This window comes from Durio zibethinus, chromosome 23, assembly GCF_047325235.1.
Source record: "Durio zibethinus cultivar Kanyao isolate XHJ-2024 chromosome 23, ASM4732523v1, whole genome shotgun sequence".
Taxonomy (NCBI): Eukaryota; Viridiplantae; Streptophyta; class Magnoliopsida; order Malvales; family Malvaceae; genus Durio; species Durio zibethinus.
In genome coordinates, this window is record NC_143184.1 from 18,645,668 (window position 1) to 18,671,525 (window position 25,858).

At 31.2% G+C, this 25,858-nt stretch overlaps 1 pseudogene; it reads left to right on the forward strand.

The window, feature by feature from the left end:
• The first annotated feature begins 102 nt into the window (after positions 1 to 102).
• Positions 103 to 25,228, forward strand: LOC149512369 (D-amino-acid transaminase, chloroplastic-like; annotated as a pseudogene).
• Positions 25,229 to 25,858: the final 630 nt, after the last annotated feature.

The following is a 25,858-nucleotide window of genomic DNA, read 5'->3' on the forward strand; positions in this document are numbered from 1 at the left end:
GAACTTTTAACTGCATCGAATATTTTTGCAAAAGTTGGATTTGGTTCTGGATTTTTTTGGGGTAGACTCGACAATAGGTCTCATTGATTCTTAAGAGTGATTATGGAAACAAATGCTGAAAAGACTCTTGAGGAGCTATGTGCCTACCAAGCTGATATCGCAACTGTGCTGCGCAATGGTTGTTTTTCAATACTTCCTGCACTTGTGCTAGTTCCAGGAGACATAGTAGAAGTTAGTGTGGGAAGCAAAATTCCAGCTAATATGAGAATGATCTGATGTTGCTTTTGGAAAAACCAAAATCGAGGTACCAATATTTTTTAAAGGGATTGTACATTTAGTAAATATGGCTAATAGCTTGGTTTTAAAGGTGCTTTTTGCATTTTCTTCAGCTTATTCTGCTAACCCGAAATCCAAATTGTTGGGGCCTCCATTACTTACTGGATCTGCCATTTCGTTGGCCTCAGTTGTGTAAGCCAAAAATAATGCTCGGATCATGATCACTGGCTCCTTAGATGTGTTCAGTAACCAGCTGTTTAGAACTGCTACGTACAAAGCTGAAAGCCCGTTTAAATTTGAGAAATCAGGTAATGAGCAGTTTATGATAAAAATTAGCAAATAGGTCTTCTATGAAAAGGGGTCGCGGCATTGCATGGATAGTTATCAAGCCGGACGCTATTGCTAGTGATGTTGGTTTTTGGGATCGCGTTGCCTTTTCTTTTCGTTAGAATTACCTTCTTAGTTCTTGAATCTATTTTTTTGTCTTCTTGTTCTTCTCCTATCAAATGCATGGGATGGAGACTTTTCAGCGAGGCTGACACATCTCAGGAATATGAAATTACGGGAATCAGCTCGTGACTTTTTTTCACTTGTTAGTACAATACTACCAGTGCCAAGATTTCAATGCTAGTGTTCAGCAATGATTGAGTGGATCTTGTTTGCTTAGATGGAAGTGGGGAGAAAGTGGAAGGAAGTGACAGAATATGATAAAGTTTTACATATCAATAACAGGGATAAAGAGGGTTAAGATATCCAACTCGAGCATAGAAGAAGGTAGTAAGAGATCGACGGTAGTTGCATAGAAGAGCCCTTTGAATCATTAAAAGGACAATTGGAGCTTATTTACGGTCAGATGATACTTATCTTAACAAAGTCGATAAATAGGCGTTTTGAGAAGAATCCTAAGTTTGATATGGCACTTTTGCTTGGAGGAACATATGTTGTTTTCTCTTCCCTTATCCACTCCTTTAGTTGCAGGACAATAGAATGGAGGAGCCGAAAAAGCAATGGCCGTGGAGTTCACGACAATGAAGCCACAGCTGATGGTGGAAGCACCAAAGGTAGTTGATGTAGTGCAATCACTTTTTGAGTCATTCCAACTTTTTTGCATATGGAGCCGAGCCACGCCAACTCTCCAGTCGAATTGTTTTTCGTATTTTCTTTTTTTTTGTTTTTATTTAATTTTAAGAGTATTTTTGCATGAATAAAGTTTAAAAATATATAAAAAATATTTTTGAGGAAAAGTTAAAAGTATCAATTTTCCTTGAAAATAAGCTTCCTAAAAAAATATTTTTGAGAAAAAGTTGAAAGTATCAATTTTCCTTGAAAATAAGTTTTTTTCTAAAAATATTTTTGAGGAAAAGTTAAAAGTATTAATTTTCCTTGAAAATAAGCTTTCTAAAAAATATTTTTGGGGAAAAGTTGAAAGTATCAATTTTTCTTGAAAATAAGCTTTCCAAAAAAACTATTTTTAGGAAAAAGTTGAAAGTAGCAATTTTTCTTAAAAATAAGTTTTCAAAAATGAATTTTTGAGGAAAGTTGAAAGTATCAATTTTTCTTGCACAAAAGCAGTCATTTTTTTTCTTCTTCATTTTTATTTTCTTTTTATTTTTTTTAATGTTAAATAATCCGACGATGGAGCCTCTACAAGTGAAACAATAGTTTTCTTGCATACTTTTGAGGTGAGGTGATTTTTTCAATTTTCTGCTAAAAGTATTAAAGTCAATTGAGAATAATTTCCAATAATTAATTACTTGGTAAATTTTTAAGGCTTATTGGATAACACAAAATTAAGCTGGTACCATCTTTTGATGGGCGTTGTGAGGGTGCTATAACCTTTCACACATGTAACTGAACTCTCGAACCCTGTTTTGGTTAGTAGACCCAAACCTATTCTTTTAGGGACCCTTAAACTTAGGTGTTCCCTGAAAGGATAGATTCCTTAGATGGCCAATCGCACCTAGATAAAAAAAAGATTGGTGGCGACTCCTTCAAGTCAATGTCTAGCGATAGATCCTTGGATCTAGACGTTATGACAGCTTGGCGACTCCGTTGGGGAACTCTAAGAGTTAGGCTAGCAAATAAATTTGTGTTATCCAAAAGCCTAATAAAATTGAACCTTTTTGTATATATTTTATTTATTCATTCATGTTTATATACTTTATTAATTATGTCATTCATATGCATGTGCATAACATGAGCTCTACACCTGAGCTCCGTCCCTCTAGGAGGGAGTAAAGTACCTATTGCTTTCGTGAGGTTTAATGCCTCCGTAGTGGCTAATGAAATACTTCCACTCAAATTGAACCTTTTTCGCTTATAACCTGTAATGGGTGAGGATTGGGGTGCCTTACTAGTCTGTGACGGACAATGATCTGAGGAACAATTTGAGAACTTTTAGACTTTAGCCTTGAACCACATACAGTGTACACTTAAGAAGCCAACCTAAGATAAAGCCTTTCCTACCCAATGATAGATATAATCTGTAACTAGGGCATAGAAATGGTGTTTATCTAATCATTTTGATTGTTTGACTTTGGGCATCATTTTCATTATTATATGTAACATTATGCATTGGCATCACTTTCATTTCATTTATGAAACTAATCATGTTGTTTGTCTGATTTTATGCATCTGCATTATTTTCATGATCATATTTTAACACAATCATTTGCATCCATTTCATATTAGATTTCATCCATAAAAATGTACATTTCATTCGTGCATCAACGTATCATACATAAAGCATAACATAGCATTTCTAATCATAATTGTGGTGCTAAAAGTTCAAGAATAGCTCCACCAAGCAACTCCACTCACCAATACAACACAAGAGCTCGAGCCAGACAAATGGAACAAAAAAATTCCAATCGTCTCGAGAGATTAGAGAAAGCTTAAGAGAAGTTAGAAAAAGAGTTGAATAAGATTTTAGAGGCTTTGAACACGCTAAACAAGGGAAAGGCAATAGAAGAGAATGCTAGCCAACAAGAAGAGGATGACCCACTGTACCCTCTTGGTTTCGAGCCACATCAAGTCTAATCTGCATAAGATCTACCACCATAGCGGTTCATCTATCCTATAGGGTACATATATCCCAGAATGCCATCAGTTTCAAATCAAAGACAATACCAAAGTTATATAAATCTTGTCTTTACTGAAAAGGTAGTAGAACCAATATCAGTCTCTAATTTGGATGATCTAGAAGAAAAAGAAAAATTGAGGCATAAAGAGAAGGGGACTTTAGAAGCCTCAAAAGCTGAATAAAAAATAAACTTGTTAGAGGAAAGGCTGTGAGTAGTGGAGGGAGTTAGTTTTTATAGCTCAGTTGATGTTGCTGGGCCCTGTTTAGTTCTTGATGTAGTTATTCCTCCAAAATTCAAGGTGCTGAAATTCGAGAAATACGATGGTACAAAGTGTCTGAAAAATTCACATTACTATATACTGTCAGAAAATGGATGCCCATGCCAATAATGAAAGGCTCTTGATGCATGCATTCCAAGACAGCCTCACTAGCTCTGCTGCTAGGTGGTATGTCTAGCTGGACAGGAATCGTATTTGTTCTTGGAATGATATGGCTCATACTTTCATTAGTCAATACCAGCATATAATAGACTTGGCCCTTGATCATCTTTCTTTACAGAATATGAAGAAGAAAGCAACTGAATCATTCAAAGAATATGCCCAACGGTGGAAGGATATTGCTTCTCAAGTACAATCTCTTTTGACTAAAAAAAAGACCACCGTATTGTTTGTCAGTACTTTGAAATCCCTTTATTATGAAGAGATGATAGGGAATGCCATAAAAAATTTTGTTGACATGGTGATCTCAGGCGAAATCATTGAGAATGCCATTAAAAATGACAAGCTGAAAGGAGGAGAAACCAAAAAGGCACCCGAAAAGAAAAAGACTAAAGCTCAAGCTGTAAGCCTTAACAGACAGTTTAGGGGATATCAACCCTATCTACCCTAAGGTTACTCTCCATACTATCCTGCTGTGAATAATGCCCCATCCTACCCATACCAGCTAGCTCCACAACCACTTTATTCATCCACATACCGATCAATTTTTAGCCCTCAAGATCTTACATATAGCCTTAACATTCAAACTCCTACAAGAGCCCAAATTTACCCTACTAACCCAGTAAGTGGTTCACAAGAGCAACGGATTACTTAAGAAAAATTTGTATTTGATCCAATCCCCATGACTTATATGAAGTTATATCAAGAATTCTATAAAGCCATTTGATTGCCTCTAGCCATGTGGAGCCACTTAAGCCACTTTAGATTCCTTAGGTGGCCAATCGCACCTAGATAAAAAAGATTGGTGGCGACTCCTTCAAGTCAATGTCTAGCGATAGATCTTTGAATCTAGACGTGATGACAGCTTGACGACTCCACTGGGGACGTCTGAGAGTCAGGTCAGCAAATAAATTTGTGTTATCCAAAAGCCTAATAAAATTGAACCTTTTGTATAGATTTTTTATTATTGATTCATGTTTATTTACTTTATTAATTATGTCATTCATATGCATATGCATAACATGAGCTCTATACCCGAGCTTCATCCCTCTAGGAAGGAGTAAAAGACCTATTGCTTTCGTGAACTTTTCCCTAAAAATATTTTTTAGAAAGCTTATTTTCAAGGAAAATTGATACTTTCAACTTTTCCTCAAAAATATTTTTTAGAAAGCTTATTTTCAAGGAAAATTGATACTTTCAATTTTTTCTCAAAAATATTTTTTTAGAAAAACTTATTTTCAAGGAAAATTAATACTTTCAACTTTTCCTCAAAAATATATTTTTTTGAATTTTATTTAAAGAAAATAATAAAAATAAAAATAAAGATAAAAATAAAATAAAATAAAATAAGAAATACTAAATAATTCTAATGTAATAAACAAATAATAATAATAATAATAATAATAAATAATAATAAAAATAAAAATAAATAAATAAATAAAAAAAAAAACCTGGGAACGGCTCGACTTAGCGGCTCGGCTCGGCTCGACTTGAGGAAAAAAGGGCGGCTCAAATACACTGCTCAGCTTGGCTCGACTCGGCTTAGGAAACGGCTTGCACTCGGGTCACACGCGAGTCAAAAATGGGTTGATGCTCGGGTCAGGTCGCCCGATTTCAAAATGCGCGGATCTTCTGAAACAGTAACGCCAAAACGACGTCGTTTTCAATAGGTATAAAAGGCTATATCTTCAATTTTTCAGTAGATCTCCCATTTTCTCTCTCTCTTCCCTTTCTTTCCTCTTTTCTCTCTCTAAACAAATGAAAAACTCCGATTGAATCTTATCGAATTTTGAAAAATGTTATCGAAATCTGAGTTTTTCGTCAAAAATTTGTTGAAAAGTTGGTCGGTTTCTGAAAATAGTTATCGAAAACTGGGTAACTAGCCGAAAAATTCAACTTGTGCCAAAATAGTCACTGAAAAATTCAAACTTCGTCAAAAAATTCAACCGAAATCTGAAAATTTTTCAAAAAACAATTCGCCAAAATTCTTAAAAAATTCCTGAAATTGGTTCTTACCCTTTGGAACGCCTTTTTCTTTCTCTTTTAGCTCTTTTTCTCAGTCGGTGTCTACGTTTCTGTGTTCTGGTCTTTGTGATTCGTGAATCTATTTATAGGGATTGATTAGAAGAGTTTCTGATCAATTCAAACTCCTCCTTGGATTGGGATTCAATCATTGAATCAAATATAGACTCTGATTGAATCCCAAATTCACAGTAGAATTTTAAATTTTCATCCCAATCCCAGTGGAATAAGAAAAAAAAAGAAAATGAAATCAAATAAAAAAAATGTTAATAGATAATTAAAAGAAAATAATTAGATAAATAAAAATATTAATAGATAAATAATAATAATAATAATAGATAAATAATAATAAATATATATTAACAGATAAATAATAAAAAATAAAATATATATATTAATAAATAGTAATAATAAATAAATAAATAATAAATACATAAGTTAAAAAAATATAAAATATAAAATACAAAATAAAAAATAAAATGAGCCTACCTATTTGGACTAGGCCCAATTGATCCAGGCCTGGACCAAATTGGGTGTCTACACTATTAAATAAAAAAGTAAAATTGATAGATCAAAATATTTTGTTATATATAGATCAAATGTACAAAATTAAAAAAAAAACTAAATTTAGATATATATTTTTAGATAGTTTTAATAAAAATTTTGACAATAATTTTACCGTTGTATAAGTACTTATCAAATTTAAATTATAAATAATATTTTTAATATTTTTTACATATTATTAATTTCTTATTAAAATTTATCAATTTATTAGTTTATATTTTTAATTTTAATTTTTATTAAATTATTTTTGGTAAGAAATTTCATGAACTTCACCTAAAAATTTCATCTTAGTTTTAAATAATCCTACATAATATACAATTACATGATGAAAAAATATTTCACCTACAATTCTTACATTAGCTAATCTATTATGGTTTTTAATTGTGTACGATTTATTAAAATATTATAGGAAACTCGCACTTACAAATGGTTGACTTTTGCATAATTTGTTATTATCTATTTATCTATATCTATACATATTATTGTTGTTGTTGTTATTATTATTATTATTATTATTATTATTATTATTATTATTATTATTATCTATATTACACTATATAAAAAGAATCCTTTGAGGATCTTGGTAATGACAGCTAGCATTTTTTTTTTCTTTCTTAAGATGTTTTTCTTGACTGGTGTGTTTCTTTTGGTATTGGACAAGTGTATTTCTTTTGGCTCTGTTTTATACGGTTTTGAAAAAAGCAATGGTGTGTATTTTACTTTTTTTTCTTTTGGTTTTGGCTTTTTTTTGTTTTTATTTTTTTTATGTGTTTTTGGGTCAATTTTTTTTGGTTTTTTTTTCTTTAATTAAATGTGGGTTCTGATTTTTCTTGGTTTTTTTTAGATGATTTTGTGTTAATTGAATGTGGATTTTGTTTTTGGATGATTTTGTGTTATAGAATTGGATTTCTTGGGACAGTTGTGTTATTGAAGAAATTCTTTTAGTTGTTATTTTTTTTTGTCTTTAATTTGTTTAAACTATTTGTTGTGAAGTTTGCATGTTGTTTTTTTTTTAATGTTTATCTAAAATATTGGTTGCATGTTGCATGGATGATAATCAAATTATTATTATTATTTTTTATAAATTGGTTCCTGTTTTTTGTTTAATTAGTGTTTTTTTTTTTTTTTGGGTGTAGGTGTTGTTGAATGTTGTTGGGATTAAGTTGAATGTTAGAGGGTGTTTTAATGTTTTTGTGATTTTTAGGTTTGTTTTTGTGTTTATATTTTTTTTATACATACTATTTTTTTGTTTTGTTAAGCTTTGTTTTTTATGTTTGATTTTTTTAATTTTTTGGGTTTTTCTTTTCTGTATTGAAGAACTGTAGAAGATGACATAAAAAAGGTCAAATATTCTATATAGGATTCATTTGAGATGTATTGTTTTAGATAATGGGCACTTATCTCCTTTTTGGATGTATTTTACAAATTATTTATCTATGTTGGTTTATGACTATTTTATTTATTTTTTGGTCTTTAATAGGATCATTTCTTTGTTTCATTAAAGTTTCATTTTTGTAACTCCATTTAAGATTGCCTTTCATGTTTTTACTTTATTATCTTCTACAATTATTCAGCTTCATGATTTCCTTTCATGAATATAATAACGTTTACTTTGTTCTATTTTTCCTAAGCTATTGTTAAGGTTCTAGAACAACAAAAGAAAGAGGAAAAAAGTTATACGCAAAGCTATTTTCTTTTTTTTCCCCTTTATTTTGATATTCTAAAAATTGAAATAAAATTTTCCAGAAAGGTAATAGTATAAAATAGTTGATAGATCCTGTATAAAATGTAATTTATTATATTTTGTTCTATATACTGTCATAACATATAGATCCATAGACTTACAGCTAGACATTGATTAGAGGAGTGACCACCAATCTTTTTTGTTAAGATGTGATTGATCACCTAATTGAATCTAATCTACAAAACTAGATCTTAGGTTTGAGAGTGTGATTACACATGAGGAAGGTTATAGCACCCTCATAGCACCTATCCAAAAGATAGTACCAGTTTGATTCCAAATTATTCATGTCTTAAAAATGTTTATGTTTTACCATAATTTTTAATATCGAGAATTAATCTTAAAATTATCCTAATAGTTTGATAGCAATTTAAGATAATTCTACTGCCTCAGAAGTATTCATGAAAACTAGTGTCCCACCCTGAAAAAGCTTTGTCGTTGGATTTATTATAATATTTTATTCAAAAAAATCAATAAAATCTTCTAATAGTTTGGTAGGACTTACTTTGAAGCAAATCTCCCAATAGTTTGATGAGATTTTACTACCAAAATTTTTTTTAAGAATTTCATTAAGTGTCCCAATAGTTTGGTAGGATTTAATTTGAAATAATCCTCCAAAAGTTTAAAGGATAAAAATTATTGTGAAGTTTTTCATTACTATTTTTCAAAAGAAAATGATTTATAGAAATTTTCAATTGTTTTGTGGATTTTGTTTTAAAAATTAAATCTGTGAAAATTTTTCAATAGTTTGATAAAATTTATGAATTTAGTTTGTAAGGATTTTCATTTGAAAAAGATTTTTTTTATTTTTTTATGAAACTTATTTGAAAAGTATTTTTTTATTCTTTATTTTTCATTTTCCAAAAAGAGTTTTTTTAAAACTAGTAAAATCAAATACAAAACTAAAAATAAAATAAAACTTAAGAAAATAAAAATAAAAGAAAATAAAATCAAAAAATAAAATAAAAATAGAAAAAAGAAATCTATGATAAGGTCAGGTCAAAACGTGGGTCGATAGGCAAGGCACATATCTTACATTGTTAAAATGGCACTGTTTCGGGACAATATATAAGCCAAATCCTAGCTTTTTTTTCTTAGAATCCCCCTTGCTCTCTCTTTAGATCGAGAAGCTTTGATTTCTCTCTAAAATTCCTCAAGAACCCATCGAAACTTCAATCGAAAACTAAAAACTTCATCAATTTTTGGGGAAGTCATAGGAAAGTTTAACCGAAAACTAAAAAACCTATTAGTTTCTAGAAAGCTAGCTGGAATGTGACTGAAAAATTTAACCAATCATCGGGAAATTCATCGGAATACTCATGTTCATCCTAAAAAACCTTAAAATTTCCAGCAAAAACCCAAATTTCCTTAAAATTTCCTAGATTTTTTAAAAACCTTCCAGCAACTTAAACTAAACCCTAGAAACCTAGATCTAAACCTAGAAACTTCCAAATCGAATCCAAAATCAAAATCCAAAAAAAAAAAAAAAGCCATTCACTACTTAAAATCCCAAAACCCTAAGCACTTAGTCTTTTTTTCTTAAATCCACTGTGTCTTGTTCTATCCAACTGTGGTCAATTTATAGCCTTTTTAGGATAGATTTTAAGAAACAGGTAGAATCAATCCCAAGATTGAATCCTAGGATTGGATTCTTCCTAAGCTTCAAATTAGGTCTAAGTTTTTTGCTAGTTAATCCAAAAATCCTCCGATTAGGAATTAAACCTTTGATTGTTAGAGATTGGATTCTTTTGATTCAGGAAATTCAATTCTTTAGTTACCTTAATCGATCGATAGTTAAGGAGGAAGGAAGAGAAATAATAATAATAATAATAATAATAATAAGAAAATATAATATAATACCATACAATGATGATGATGATGATGATAATAATAATAATACAATATTATACTATAGTACTAATAATAATAATAATATAATAAAATAATATTAATAATGAAAATTAGTTCGATTGACCCTATACATAAATGGGTGTCTACAGTTATCTCTTTTTGCATATTTTTGTTAAATAAGGATGAAGTAAAAACCTAAACACCCACTCTGCTTCAATAGTCAAATTAATAAGCAAAAATTATCAAGATTGAGCCGTAAGTCAAAAAATAAAATGATTTGGACTAAATCGAGATCAAAACAGGTGATCAAAATGAAACCACGAGTCAAAAAAATAAAGTGACCCAGATCGAGTCGAGGTCGAAAATGGCTGACTGAGATGAAACTACAAGTCAATAAATGATCTGGATTAAGCTGAGATTGAATGACCAAGATAAAATTGTGAGTCAAATAAATAAAGTAACCAAGATCAAGTCGAGATCAAAATTGGCTGATCGAAACGCAATTATGAGTTAAAAAATGATCGGACTGTGCTGAGATTGAATGACTGAGATAAAATTGTAAGTCGAATAAATAAATCTATTAGGACTGAGTCAAGGTTGAAGAAGGCTAACCAAGATAAAATTGTGAGTCAAAAAATGATATGGATGGGATCGAGATTTAATGACCAAGATAAAATCGTAAGTCTAAAGATAAAGCAACTAGGACTGAGTTGGTCAAATATGATTGATTGGGATGAAACCGCGAGTCAAAAAATAATTTAGACTAAGTCGAGATCAAATGATCGGGATGAAACCATGAGTCAAAAAAATAAGATGACCAGGACCGAGTTGAGGTCAAAGATGACTAACCGAAACAGAATCACTAGTTAGAAAATGATTTGGATTAAGTTGAGATCAAATGACCGAGACAAAATCATGAGTCAAAAAGATAAAGTGACTAAGATCGAGTCGAGGTCAAAGATAGCTAATCGAGACAGAACTCCAAGTCAAAAAATGATCTAGATTGAGCCAAGATAAAAAATGAGTGATAAGTGATAAATGATATTGCGATGATGCAAATGCATATCCTATCTAGGGTGCAAATGCAAACAAATTGTGTGTAATGCAAATGTTACTAAATCATGTCATGAGGTTTTAATTATGGTAACAAGGTTCTCAACATGCCACCAATTCTTCTTGGCTTCTCAGTATTAATGATTTTAGAACAAATTTTATCAGTTATTTCATGTATTTCTTTTCATCTAATCACAACTCACAAGTTATATCGACTAATCTATCACTGAATTCATTATTGAGTTACCTTGTTTGCCCCCTTGTAAATAATTTTCTCATGCTCATTTCATTTATCTCATCTTGTACTTTTTTTAAAAAAATGAAACACTCTTTATGAAAAGTGTTATTCATTTATTTTTCATCATTTAAATAAGTGATAGACATAATACATTTCTTTGGTTCATTCAAGGAATGTTCATTTATTGAAAGATAAGAAGAGTGGGTTTTTATTGTTGAAAGAACAAAAGATAGGATCAAGAATAACTCAAGGGTGAACAAAGGTAAAATATCAAAATTTATTCAAATAAGACATTAGCATCCAAAATAATGATTACTTAAACAATTTTGAACTGAAACTTAATATTATCCTTCAAAAACACATTCCATTAATATCTTCAATTTTAAAGTTAATCATTATCCTCATTTCGGAGACCTTTACATGAAGTTATTTTTTCAAGTTTTCATCTTCACTTAAATCGCCCTTTCGAATTTTTAGTTTAAGTTTTCTTTTTTCCTCTTTTGTCCCTTTTTTTTCTTTTTTATTTTTCTTCTTTTTTGCACACATTTTGTTCATTTTTCTTTTCCTTTTATTAATCAATGACACTTTGATCAAAGCTTCACACAATTCAATGGCAAACTTGCCCCAATTCAATTCATGATTCTCTAAATTAAGTATTCATATTTCATCAAAGTTGATTTTTAAGGGGTGTAATGTAGGCTAAGGTGAAGGGTGCCAAAGAAAGGGATAAAATAGGCCCAAGTTGTATTTAAAGGGTAATCAAACCAATGATAATTTATTTATGTAGGACACTTTGACATTTTACCCCATCAATTTTTTTTTTAATTTTTTTGGGAGCACATTGACATTTTGTCCCATCAATTCTCCTTTCATTTTTTTTAATTTTTTATTTGTTAAGGAAACTTAATCATAAAAAGGCTTTGCCCCTAAAAATGAACAGATCTATCAAACTTTGCCCCCTAGTGTAGGGGTGATCTTTGGTTGGAGTTCCTCAAAAGAAATTTTCAATAGGCTAAAATGGGATAGCAAAGGATAATTTTTCTTTTTTATTATTATATATATTTTTTAAGGATAGAAGAAAGATGATCATTTCTCATTTCGAACATGAATACACTTAATGAAGAATTTTTATTTACTAAGAGCAGACTTGTGAACAATTACAAAGATCATGTGTTGTATCACTTTGGAAATTCTTTCCCAAATTTATCTTTTTTATTTAGCAATCCCAATAATCTCAAATTCATCATTCAAAACATCACGAACAATGTTTTCAAAGTCAAATATTCAATTATCATTATAACTATCGAGCATTCATTATGGGAAAAGATATAAGAAGGTAAAAATAAATAATAGGTATTCACATAAAAGAGAAATGTCATGAAAATGTATCATATCTGTCACTTTTATTAAAATAATAAAAAATAAGATGAATTCAAGTATATAAAAGAATATCTATATTCTCAAGAAGTTTAAAATGATAGGCAGTTCCAATCAACCTCTTAAGATTATGCCCTTAGATGATTGGGCGATGGGTCACCATTGACATTGGATGTTATGTTTCCATTGTTATCAAAATTTATCAACCCTTCTTTAATCAAACTTTGTACCATACATTTCAAAAGGATGTAATTTTTAGTGGAATGGCCTACCCCAAAATGGTAGTTACAGTGAGCAATGGAGTCATACCATTTGGGATATGGAGGATCGAGTTATTTTGTAAGAACGGGAGAAATCAAATGGTTCTTGTAAAGTTTTTAGTATAGTTCGATATAGTTTGATATAGCTTATGGGGATAGGGTCAAATGTAGGTTTTTTTTCTATTTCATGATTCTTGTGCACCACTCATTGGGGTAGTAGGATGAATAGATGGCTTACGAGGGGATGGATAAGAAAGTTATAGAATTGATTGGTACACTACAGCAGAAGCATGACTTGTAGGTGAATAATATATGGGATAGATTGGCTAGGGGTAATTTTTGAATTGCTGCCTATCGAAACTCATAGCTTGAGTCTCATTTTTCTTTTTCTTGGGTATCTTTTTATTGGATGAAAACTCTTCCTTCTTTCAGTTTGTCACTCTTGCTTGCATTTTCAATAATCTCTCATGAAATTATCATGTCGATAAAATTCTTAGTTGCATTCCCTACCGTTTTCTCATAATATGATGATTTAAAAGTGTTTACAAATAGCACTATCATCTCTTTCTCTATTAAGGGAGTTGTATTTGAGTAGTGACATCCTACCACCTTTAGGTATACTTCTTGAAAGACTCAGATACTTTCTTCTCCATCTCTTATAATAAGAAATGATCAAGAGCCATATCTATGATGTGGCGATATTGGTTAATGAAAAACTGAGTTAGATCTTTCCATGACTTAATACGAGTCCTATCCAACTGGACATACTATCTTGTACTAGACTCGATTAAGCTATCTTGAAACACATGCATGAGTAGCTTCTCATTGTTGGCATGTGCTATTATTTTATGATAGAACATTATGATGTGAGTAATGGGGCACTTGGTACCATCATACTTTTCAAATTTTGGTACCTTAAATTTTGGGGGAATCACAACATTTAGAACTAGACAAAGGTTGGTAGCATCTATGGATCCTTAGAAATCAATGCCTTCTATAGCCCGTAATCTTTTTTCAATTATGTTTATGGCTTGATCGATCTTAAAATTTTCTATAGGGGTAGTTGCTTGTAGATTTTCTTTCTCTTTTATCTCTTTTAGAGTAGGGAGTTGAATGGGTTCAGCTATCTTTTCAACGAAAATAAGATTATTATAACTTTGAATGTTTTCATGATCGAGTGCGTAAGTCATTCCTAGGTAGTTGTAATTTGGCAAAGTTACCTATTGTGGTTGGAAGATTAGAGCAATTTAAGTCTGATGTAGACTAAAACTTTGAGGATATCTTGATTCAGTAGCTTTAGGCTAGGTGTCTTTCTCTATTTCCTTTTCTTTGTTTGCCTTTTCCCAAGCTTTCAAAATTTTGCTTAATTTTTTTTTCAGTATCTCTTGAGCCTTTTTTATCATTTCAAGACGATTTGGATTGTCCTACTCCATTTTTCTAGCTTTAGCCCAAGTATAGTATTGGTGTTGAGCTATCCTTAAACCTTTGTACCACATTCTAGAATAGGTGGTCTTGACATGATTTTACATAATGAATAAATGGTCATGAATGAATATAATGAAATACATATATGTTTATGAATATACACAAGAATAAAAGAAATAAACATGACAAGGAAATTAGTTTGTCACTTCAACAATAAAAAAATAGAACAAGCACCATATAGCAAGTAAGATAACAACATGACCCTAGATTTGGGTTAACTACAAAGGGTAGAGGGATAAGGCTCTATTTATGGTTGGGCTCTTAAAGTTAACTATATATGATTTGGGTTAATTCTAAAAGGTTCTCAAATTGTTCCTTATATCATCATCCATCATAGACTAGTAAGGCACCCTAATTTTCACCCATCATAGGCTACAAGCGAAAATGGTTCAATTTGAGTGGGAGTGTTTCGCAGGCTCATATGAAGACATGAAATCTCACAAAGGCATAGGTACTTCACTCCCTCATAAAAGTAGAGCTTGGGTAGAGAGCTTATGTTATGCACATCCAAATGAATGGTGTGTATATATATAATAAATAAATAATTATACAAGTATAAGCAATGAAAAAAATAAAAAAATAAATAAGCAAGTATAAATAATGAAAGAAGTAAAAGAAATAAATAATTAAGCAAGTATAAGCAATAAAAAAAATTCTCATTTATTAAGTAAGGCTTGGATAATAAGAAATCATTTACTAGCTTGACTCTTGATATCCCCAGTGGAGTCACCAAACTGTTATGACGTATAGATTTGTGGACCTACCGCTATACATGGATTAGAGAAGTTGCCACCAATTTTTTTTTGTTAAAGTGTGATTGGTCACCTGATTGAATCTGATCTACGAAACCTAATTTTAGGTTTAGGAGTGCATTACGCATGATGAAGATTATAGCATCCTCACAGTACCCATCCAAATGATGGTACCAGTTTGATTCCAAATTATCCAAGCTTTAAAAATGTTTATGCTTTACCATAATTTTTAATATTGAAAATTAACCTTAAAATTACCCCAATAATTTGGTAGCAATTTAAGATAATTCTCTAGCCTTAGGAGTATTCATGGAGACTAGTGTCCTACCTTGAAAAGGCTCAGTCATTGAATTTATTATAATATTTTATTCAAAAAATCAGTAAAGTCTTTTAATAGTTTAGTAGAATTTACTTTAAAATAGATCTCTCAATATTTTGGTGAGATTTTATTACCAAAATTTTTTTTAAGAATTTCATTAAGTCTCCCAATAGTTTGGTAGGACTTAATTTGAAATAATCCTCCAATAGTTTAGAAGATAAAAATTATTTTTCTTTTTCTCTTATCACTATTTTCGAAAGAAAATGATTTATGAAATTTCTCAATTGTTTGGTGGATTCCATTTTGAAAATTAAATCTATGAAAATTCTCCAATAGTTTAGTAGAATTCATGAATTTAGTTTGTAAGGTTTTTCATTTGAAAATGATTTTTTTTTTATTTTTTATGAAACTTATTTGAAAAGTATTTTTTTATTCTTTATTTTTCATTTTCCAAAAAGATTTTTATAAACTAGTAAAATTAGATACAAAACTAAAAATAAAATAAAACTTAAAAAAAAAATCAAATCAAATCAAATCAAAAAATAAACTAAAAATAAAAATAAAAAGGAAACCTGTAATAGGGTCGGGTCAGAGCGCAAGTCAATAGGTTGAGGCACGATCCTATACTACTAAAACAGCACCATTTTACGATAATACATAAGCCAAGTCTCAGTGTTTTTTCCTTAGAATCCCTTTTGCTCTCTCTCTCTAGACTGAAAAGCTCTAACTTCTCTATAGAATTCCCCAAGAACCCACCAAAACCTTTAACCAAAAACTAAAAAACCCATTGATATATAGGGAAGTTGCCATAAAGTTTAACCGAAAACTAGAAAATCCACTGGTTTCTAGAAAGTTGGCTGGAATGTGGCTGAAAAGTTCAACCGGTCACCAAAAAATTTATCGAAAAACTCATATTCATCCTAAAAAACCCAAACATTTCTAAAAAAAATTCTAGATTTCTCAGATTTTTCAGAAACCCTTTATCAACTTAAACCAAACCTTAGAAACCTAGATCTAAACTCAAAACTTCTAAACTGAATCCAAAATCAAAATCCTAAAAAAAAATCCCTTCACTGCCTAAAATCCCAAAACCTTAAACATTGAGTCTTTTTTTCTTAAATCCATTGTGTCTTGTTCTATCCAACTGTGTTCAATTTATAGCCTATTTAAGATAGATTTGCGAAAATAAATAAATCAATCTCAAGCTTGAATCCTGAAATTGGATTCTGCCCAAGCTTTAAATTAGGTCTAGGTTCTTTGCTGGTTGATTCAAAAATCCTTTGATTAGGAATTAAAGCCTCTGACTATTAGAGATTGGATTCCTTTTATTCAAGAAATTCAATTCTTCAGTTACATTTATCAATCGGTAGTTAAGGAGGAAGGAAAAGAAATAATAATAAGAATAATAATAATAAAAATAAAAAATATATATAATATAATACTATACAATAATAATGATGATGATGATAATAATAATAATAATACAATATTATACTATATTATACAATATTATACTATATTATACAATAATAATAATAATAATAATAATACAATATTATACAATAATAATAATATAATAATAATAATAATAGAATAAAATAATACTAATAATGAAAATTGATTCGATTGACGTCAGACACAAATGAATGTCTATATGTACTATGTGTTAGATGAAGTGACACTTATAATATTACATTAATCCAATTATCTTAAATGCAGTTATTTACACTAGGGTTCTCTATGTTATGTTGGGTTATACTTATATTATGTCATCTTTCATGGAATATTTTGTGAATCATGGCCATAAGTGAGGGTTTGCCTGCAATGGTCAAAATCTTTCAATATATTTTTAGTATGATTAAGTCAAAAGTTTAACTTTTGGTTAAGTAAATAAAATTAAAATTTGAATAAGTATAAAGAACAACGTTGTTATATTTCTTAAAATCACACTAAAAATCTTTAAATCTTTGAGTTCCCATTAAAAACGTGCTTGCATTGTATGATTGATAATGGTAGAAGATGACCAAAATAAAAGTTTGATTTGTCAATCTGTAAAGTCAATAGTTTTGTTTATTAGCATTTGTAAATTTTACCGTTATTTGCAGTTTGTCCGATTTCCTTTGGTGGATAGATTAACGTCACTTCCACTGATGGCTGCAGGCAAGTAGTATGATTCATTGTCTTTCAAAAAAGTAATGATGCTTTTCTAATGAGTGGCAATTACCTATTAATTTATTTTGCTAATAACAATTCTTCACTTTTGTATGGAATACTAGGCTGATTATTTTTTGTGTTCGAGGTTGTACCTGGACATTATAGATTCTATATGATTCAAATTGTTACTTTTATTATTTAAGAACTTTTGACATATTGAATCTTGATTGCACAAAAATAATAGATCTTTGTTTTTACATATTTCTTTTACTTTGGATGTCAATGATGTTTTTTTCTTTTCTTTTCATCATCTACTTTTTGGTTGGTTAAGGCTATTGAAAAGTTAAAACAGAATAGAGAAAAACCACAAAGGAAAGCAGCAATCCCTAGCCATGTACTCTAGCATTTATGGTGGAATAGTAACCGATGCAGTAGCTGTGGTGATCCCTATGGATGATCAAATGGTTCATAGGGAGCATGGTGTGTTTGATACTACTGGAATAATTAGCAGGTTATTGAATTTGTTAGCAAAACAACAACTTTTTTGTCCTAATTTGGAATGGTATTATTTCTTAAATTATGGTGTCAATAATCTTAATATTTTAAAATGCAACTTTTTTTACATCACTATGAAGGTTCAGTTGCAAGGTTGGGATTTCCATCTAATATGAATTTGTTGCTAATGAATGTTTTCTAAAACCAAGAAAAGAAAAATATTTGCATGAAATCTCTTACTTTTTATGAATTGTTAGAATGAAGAAGTCACTGCAATCCCATGTAACTATTCTCTTTTTTCGTCTTTCCTAAGTATATATTTGCATTTTTTTTTGGATAAACTGAATTTTTATTTATCTAAAATCAGTAGGAATCTGTTACAATATAATTATTTTACAACTTAACAAACAAAGGAAAAACAATTCGTTAACAGTTTATTCTAAAAATTTTACATTCAAATTCCAATCTTTGCTAAGTTTTTTGTTTACCATATCTCTTGCAATATGTTTCAATTCATACAGTTTGTATCTTACAATTTCCTTGACTTTGTCGACCATTTGTGTAATTGTCATCTCTCCTTGCTTGAATATCCTTTGATTCCTTTCTTTTCATATGAAATATATACATGCATTCCAAGCAATTCTCAATAGAATTGAGATCAAGGCTTTCCCTTTTAATTTGTTTTCTACCCAGCTCAGTTTTATGTCCAAACTTCCTACTCTTCTATCAATGTTGCATGGTTGAATAATCTTTTGCCAAACTTATTTTGTATAGACACACTCAAAGTAAACATTGTTTCTTGTTTCATTTTTATTGTGGCATAAGTTGCATCTATTATCAATTTTCATTCCCCATGATTGCAACCTATCATTCATTGGAAGCTTATTTAAAATCGTCATCCAAGTTATTAGTGAATGTTTTGAGATGTGATATTTAAACCATATTAGTTTTTGCCATGCCACCTTTCTTTGTTATGGTATGATCTTTTCCTGCACCATGGTAATGTCATAACGTCTTTTTGGAAATGGCCATACCTCCTCTTCGTTTTCCTTTTTGATGAAGTTATACGCAATCTGCCTTATTTGAAGCAATTTCCTCTAATTCCAACTGCTAGTTTGCTTGGTAGCTACTTGTCCTCCCCTTCAATTTATAAGCTTCAATCCAAGCGATCCATAAAAACTCAACTTTTGCAATTATCGACCAGATGTTCTGTAAGACACAAGCAAGATTCCAGGTTAAGATATCTTTAACTCAAAGCCCTCTCTGACTTAGGATAGCATATTGCCTGCCAACTTACTCTAGCTCCTTTCGCTGATCTTTCTTTTCTTTTTCAAAAGAATCCAGAACATAACTTGTTTATCCTCTTTAGCACATGTTTTGGGAGGATGAAATGTCTACACCAATAGCTTTGCATGCTAGAAAGCACTGATTGTACTAGTTGTAACCTGCCAGCGTATGATAAGTATCTTGTAGCCCAGCTGTTAATCCTTGCTATTATCTTATCGATTAAGGGTGCACAGTCTTTCTCTGTAAGCCTTTTAAACTCTAATGGGACCCTAAGGTACCTAATTGGTAATGTACCAATCTTAAACCCAGAAGCTTACTGGATTTTGACAAGTTCTTCCCTGCTAACCCTTGCCTGATAGAGCTTACTTTTCTCACAGTTCAACTGTAGGCCAGACTTAGTATAAAATGCCTCTAACACCACCTTTATCCCTACCACTGAGTCCAATGTTCCCTTATCAACAAGTCATTAGCAAAGCAAAGGTAAGTTAATTTAATTCTTTTGCATTTAAGATGATAATCAAAGACATTAGCTACAGCAGCAACATCCAATAGTCTGGACAAAACATTAATAGCTAGATCAAACAAGTAAGGGAAAAATGGATATCCCTACTGCACTCCCCTTGCTCCTTTAAAATAGCCTACAAGTCCACCATTAAGCGATAAGAAGAAGAAAGAAGTAGTAATGCAACTTTTTATCCATCTTATAAACTGATTCGATAACTTCATTGCATGCAAGACTGAGAGTATGAAGCTCGAGTCCATTGAATAAAAAGCCTTCTAAAGATCAATCTTGATTGCACATCTTGGAGATAAAGTGGATCTGCCATATCCTTGAACCATTTCTTAAACTAGCAATACATAATCCGTGATGCTTCTATCTTCTATAAATGCACTTTGATTACAACTTATCATCCCAGGCAGATTTTCCTTTAATCGATTAGCCAGAATCCTAGTGATACATTTGTAGATTGTGGTGCAGCGAGAAATCGGTCTGTAATCCCTTATACTATTAGGATTGGTGCATTTAGGGACTAATGCTACTATTGTAGAGTTGAAAACAGGTACCATATTCCCAGTTTGAAAAAAATGCTCTATAACCTTAGTAACATCATCTTCGACAATGCTCTAAGTTTGTTTGATGAAATGTGTGTTAAAACCATCAGGTCCTAGAGATTTCTCACCATTCAATGAAAATATTATCTTTTGAATTTTCTCTTTAGTTACTGGTTGTATGAGAAAATCTTGAGCCTTTGTAGATAAGGTCCCTTGGAGGAGCTCTGCCAAAAACTCATGTGTGCATCCTGTAACATTTTAATCCGTAGTTCTAATTTAAATTCTGAAAGAACGAGGTTGCTTCTTGTGAAATCTGGTCAAATGTATACAATCTCTTCCCTTCTGAATCCATTAAGACTCGTATGGTATTCTTTTTATGCTTTGCTACTACCAAATTGTGGAAAAATTTTATGTTTTGGTCACCTTCTTGCAGCCATCTTATTCTTGATTTCTGCCTATAATAACTTTCTTCAGCCTTCATCAAGTCTTTGAGTTTTTCATATAGCCTTCTCTCAATCATAACCAATTCTTTTAGTGGGTTTTGAGTTAAAATGGCTTTTTGCATTAGTTCCAGTTCTCTCCTCTTTGCCTGCACTCTACTAAATAGATTTCCATAGTTTTGAAGATTGAACTTCTTGAGCTCAAGTTTCAACCTCTTTAACTTCTTATGCAATATTAACATTGGGCTACCTTTGATAGTGTCTTCCCAGGATCTTTTCACAATTAACTTGAACTTCGGATTCCCTGTCCAATAGTTAAAAGACTTAAAAGGCTTTGGAGGGGATTGAATTGTCAGGCTGAGTTTGACAAGTGTAGCACAATGATCAAATACTTTTAGAGCTAAGAACTCAACATGCGACTGTGGGAGAGCTAAAAGCCAAGAGTCATTTATCAAAACTCTATCCAACTTCCTTGCTAAGTAAGTTCCTAATTGATGGTTGGACCAAGTAAATTGAGGTCTAACATAAGCAAGATCAAACAAGCCTAGTTAAGTTAAGCAATTTTGAAAATCCTTCATATTTGGGTTTGCTGATTGAACTCCATTATAATCCGAGCTTTCAAAGGGATGGACCAGCTAAAATCCAAGGATGGTCTTGCATTATACCACTGATATGAGTTAAGTTCAACCCCAAGTTCCTTCTTTGAACACCGTCGTTACTCCCATAAATGGCAAAAAAAAAAACTTTCCTGATTTTATATTGTAACACACAAGTAATATTTTGCTTAAAAAACTCTAGTGGGTCTACTTGCACATGATTTCTCCATAATAACCATGTCTTTCCGTTTAGAGATGCTGCATAATTGTGAAGAATACCCTAACCATAAAAAAGCTTTTCCAACACAGGTTGTATTTTATGATGTTTTATTCTAGTTTTTAATAAACACACAATATCTGCCTTTATTCTATTTATTTTATCTATTACACTTTTTCGTTTTCGAGGATCATTAAATCCTCTAGTATTCCATACTATCAGTTTTATGTTGAAAAACAACTAGGCTTACCTCCAGAGGCAGTGACTCTTGCCTTAACCTTCTTTCCCTTTTCAATTGGACCTTTCTTTTTGCTTTTAAGGGCCTTAATTAAATCAGTGACACCTGTAGCTATTGCTTTCTGTTTCTTTGGTGAGTATGGAATTATCTTTTCAACCTTATGTTTTGAACTTTGATGTACACTACCATTGTTTGCTACCAATTCTGATTCCTGCACAGCTTCTGGGATCAAGAATCTATTAACAAAACCTGCTCTAGCAATTGAGAGTGCAATCGAAATCTTATTTTTCCTCATGGCACTATCTGGTTGTATCTTAACCAATTCAGTCAACTTTGCCTCCTACATAACTGCATTACCCTTATCCTTAAGCACCCAAACCATTGCCTCTATCTTTACTTTCTTTGTACAAGTTTTATCATTGTGCCTAAATATACAACAGTGCTTGCATTTCTGTGGCATCCATGGAATTTCTACTGAAATAGACATAATTGATCCATCCCTCCTTTCCACATCAATAAACTTTGGCACTTCCATACTTGCCTTCATCTTAGTACAAATCTTTGCATATGCCAGTTTATGCTTATTTGCAGTGATCGAATCCATATATAATTGATTACCTAGGGTGCTCGCTATATAGCTAAGTCCCTTTTCCATATAAAGCTCAAGTGGTATATTTCCCAATTGCACCCACATTGGCAGCATTTCCATGTTAAACTTTAATGATCGCATTCCTGGCTCCCATTTCCAAACAATAAATGGTTTTTTCTGGATATTCCATGGCGCATGTTCTATCACCCAATCCCTAACTTCCTCATTTGGGAATTGAATGACAAACAGATTCATTCTAGTAGGCTTGATCTCAATTGAACCGCTGTTCCTCTATAAAACATTAACCATCTTTTGAAATAAACTGAAATTTGGCATCATTCCAATGAACTGAGCTACCAGCGAGCTTTGCCATTGATGGATACCTTCCTCGAAGACATCATCAGGAGGCTTTACAGTTATTCTGCCATTTGCCTATTAAGGGGGAAAGTACTCTAACGCTTGATCCATTGGGGTTACAAATAGATTCCTCAAATCCATTTGCGATCTCCTTTCGCAGCCTTGCAAATTGACAATCTTCTTTGTATTCAACCCAACAACTACGCAATCCTCATTGTTAATCTCAATATTACATTGATCCTTACCAAAATTTTCAAAGGAAGAGGATTGTGAAGCAAGAAATGGTTTCTTTGACATCGCCGATCGCTACTCTCTCAAAACCCCAATTTAAGTTCAATAAAGAACCAACTCACCAAATTTATTCCAGAACCAAAGAAATCACTACTAGAATAAAAGGAATTAGATGAAACTAGCTCATAATGATGAAGTTTGCACCAAAATCAATGGCTTAGGCGAGGAAATCCTCCACTCAAGAAAGTCCTGCTATCGTGAGCCGAGAGCTTTCCCTAAGCATTTTACTTATAATACTTATCTTTCATTATGTGCATTCCATATGTTAGATACCTCTATGAATTAAAATAGCATAGGTTAACATCAATGGCAAAAATTGTTCTTCTATTTGATCTTGAGACTATAAGTAGAATTTTTTTACAAACTGTAAGTGCTTCTAAGTATATAAAAGGATCACTGAGATATTGGATTTCTGTGGACTTGGTGACTTTCATCTATCACCAACTAGCTCTTTTATTTAATTGTGATTGAAGATCAATCTTTGTTTGATTTAAAAGGTATCAAAGTAGTTACTTCATTGATTCCCATTAAACCTCCCCAGTTTGCAAACATGGAGAGTGTAAATTGCCTTCCAAATGTGCTTTCAAAAATGGAAGTTGAAGAAAAATAAGTGTATGCAGCAATTTGACTGGATGACGATGGATTTGTTGTTAAAGAAGCTAATGTGAATGTGGCATTTCATACAAACGAAAAAGAGCTTCTGACGCCCAGCTTCAACAAAATTTTGAGTAGTTGCACAACTAAGAGAATTTTGACTCTTGCGAAGAGACTGAAGAGAGCTAAGAAGCTCTATGGAATCAACGTGGATAACGTGCGTGTTATGGATAATTTACTTTACATGTTTGTTCACCTAATGATTCTTTCTGGTTCTTTTTTTTTTTAATTAGAGAATTGGGATATTTGTAGTGTGGCTTATCAAAGTCTCTAGCTTTTAAATGCAAAAATCTAATCAAGAAAAGCAAGATCAAAGGTAAATAAAGTTTGGGTATTTCTTTCTTTTTTAGATTTTTTATGCTCTCAATTTCTTTTATGGTGGTAAAGTAGTTTTAGCTTATAGGTTCTTTTCCTTTTTCCTTATTTTTAGTAAGGTATGAACTTTCTTTTCATTTTTTAGATTACTTTTAGCTTTTGGATTAGTATTCTGTTGCTTGCTTTTTTGTTTTGGGTTTTAAGAGGAGTGAGCTTCAATTAAGAAGCTAAAATTTGAGACTTTTAGAATATGTTTATCTTAAGTGGCACAATGTGAAACTTGGTTTTAGCTATTACATAAACATTTATCTCTAAATAAATTGGAGAGTTAGCTGTTTGAATTAGATTAATCAGGATTTTGAAATGAGAGTTGTTGGGAATATCATTATTTCAAAGTTTGGGTTGGGGACACTTCTCTTTACAAAATTTGCTAGCAAAAGAATTTAAGAAAGCACGAGAACTGCTCTTGGTGATCCTACTTTTACTTTTCATGCCACGGTGTTTAATGCTAAAGCTCAGTTTAGAGGTATTGCATGCAGTTTTAAATTTAATTGATGATAAAGTTTCATAAGATCTATGATATTATTTCTAATGTCACTTAGTTGGAAAGTAAGATGTATCTTTTTCTTAATATTTCACATTTGTTGAAATGTAACATAGAAACATTTTTTGAAATTTTCTTTCTGGCCAACAAAACAGGATGTAAAGTGGCTTCATATAATCACATTTTTTGTTTTGTGTGTTGAGTTGTTACTTTTAGTTATTGATCTTGTTAGTGGAGAATACTCTGTGTATATATTGGTTAAAGCTATAATTATATTGTACTGTGTAGTTATTTTAGTCACTGAATTCAAGTGATGGGATTCTCGGTGGCTGAATTTTTTGTCTTAAATAAGTTATTTGTTAAAAATACTCAAGTTTGAAAATTATAATGTGTTGCTAAATTGTAGTCGGTGGGGTCCCTCTGTACTTTGTAGACATGCATGCTGAATGTTTGATGATTAACTAAAAATTTTGTTTGCTTATTATATAGGTTGGGAGCCATTTCCTCTGGCACTATGCATTCTAGGGAGAGGCATATTTGATGCTTTCATTCGTTGTTTTTGGCTTTGTAGTGAAATTTTTGCAGTAGGGAGGTAACTATTTTGATACGTCATCTGCACTCCAAAGTTTTTTATTTTATGATCTTATAACAATTTAATTATTGAATATTATTGAACTTTGAACCATATGATTTTGTTGTTTTGAATAAAAAATACTGACATCTGTGAAGACAATTTATACTATAATTGATGATATCAAACACGAATACTAAAAATTAATTTTGCAAACCAAGCCAAGCCAGATTTCGACACTAGTTTGTATTAAAAGCATCCCTTTTGGGGTTAATGTGTAACGACACCTATCCATTTTTGTGGACTGAATTAATGTTTTGTTTATTTTGATTGGTTTTGGAAAGATAAACGAGCTGTGATTTTGTTTGTTAAATTTGGTTTTGAGTTAGGTTTTGTTTGTTAGATTAAAGCAAGTCCTTAAATATATGTAGTTTAATTTTATTTCATTTTTTAAAAATATTTTAACTCTTTAAATATAATTTTTAGTTTTTATTTACATATATTTATTTGTTTTACTTATTGCTTTAAATAATTAAAGAGATAAAGTAAATAACTGAAATGATCATTTAAAAAATTTCCATTGATGAAAATTATTTTAAA